Source organism: Oncorhynchus clarkii, chromosome 25 (genome assembly GCF_045791955.1).
Source record: "Oncorhynchus clarkii lewisi isolate Uvic-CL-2024 chromosome 25, UVic_Ocla_1.0, whole genome shotgun sequence".
In the NCBI taxonomy this organism is placed as follows: domain Eukaryota; kingdom Metazoa; phylum Chordata; class Actinopteri; order Salmoniformes; family Salmonidae; genus Oncorhynchus; species Oncorhynchus clarkii.
Window position 1 is genome coordinate 45,027,277 of NC_092171.1, and position 1,294 is coordinate 45,028,570.

The following is a 1,294-nucleotide window of genomic DNA, read 5'->3' on the forward strand; positions in this document are numbered from 1 at the left end:
GAGAGAGAGAGGGGGGGGGGGGGGATGCGGAGCAGAGAGAGAGAGGGGGATGCGGAGCAGAGAGAGAGAGAGAGGGAGGAGTCAGGGAGAGGTGAAGCTGACTCGTGGGATTCTGCACGACTTTAAAAGGGGACGGATTTTCCTGAAGACAGACTGCCTCTTTCATGGATGAGTCTGTAACGGTGCATCTCCATACAGGATTGATCACTGCAGTCAACCTATCCTGCAAACGCAAAATCCTCGGTTAACCCATCCACGCTGCAGAACATAGATCGTGGTGTAGTTGTACTTTATTAAATCATAGAGTTTGCTGACTACATATTTGAAACTATCCTGTGATTTCCCCCACATGTATCCCATGTTTGCGACTCAATGTTATGTAAGTAGGTTTGCGGCGGTGCGTTTTATTACATAACATCGATAGTGGAGTAGTTGTACGGCATTAACCAATTGAGTTTGCTGACTACATATTTGAAACGGTCCTTTATTTGCAAATGAGAACTTGTTCTCAACTAGCCTACCTGGTTAAATAAAGGTGAAAAAATAAATGAATGAGTCTTTAATATGGGATAGATGCCATTATCACATATGTGATGTACAGTAGTGAGGTCTGGAGGGGTGCTTTTCCAAAATGGAGAACTTCAAATGCTTATGGTCCATAACATAGAGAGTGGAGTAGCTGGAACCCTGTCCTGTTTAGTGGAGTAGCTGGAACCCTGACCTGTTTAGTGGAGTAGCTGGAACCCTGTCCTGTTTAGTGGAGTAGCTGGAACCCTGACCTGTTTAGTGGAGTAGCTGGAACCCTGTCCTGTTTAGTGGAGTAGCTGGAACCCTGTCCTGTTTAGTGGAGTAGCTGGAACTCTGACCTGTTTAGTGGAGTAGCTGGAACTCTGACCTGTTTAGTGGAGTAGCTGGAACCCTGTCCTGTTTAGTGGAGTAGCTGGAACTCTGACCTGTTTAGTGGAGTAGCTGGAATTCTGACCTGTTTAGTGGAGTAGCTGGAACTCTGACCTGTTTAGTGGAGTAGCTGGAATTCTGACCTGTTTAGTGGAGTAGCTGGAACTCTGACCTGTTTAGTGGAGTAGCTGGAACCCTGTCCTGTTTAGTGGAGTAGCTGGAACTCTGACCTGTTTAGTGGAGTAGCTGGAACCCTGTCCTGTTTAGTGGAGTAGCTGGAACTCTGACCTGTTTAGTGGAGTAGCTGGAACTCTGACCTGTTTAGTGGAGTAGCTGGAACTCTGACCTGTTTAGTGGAGTAGCTGGAACTCTGACCTGTTTAGTGGAGTAGCTGGAA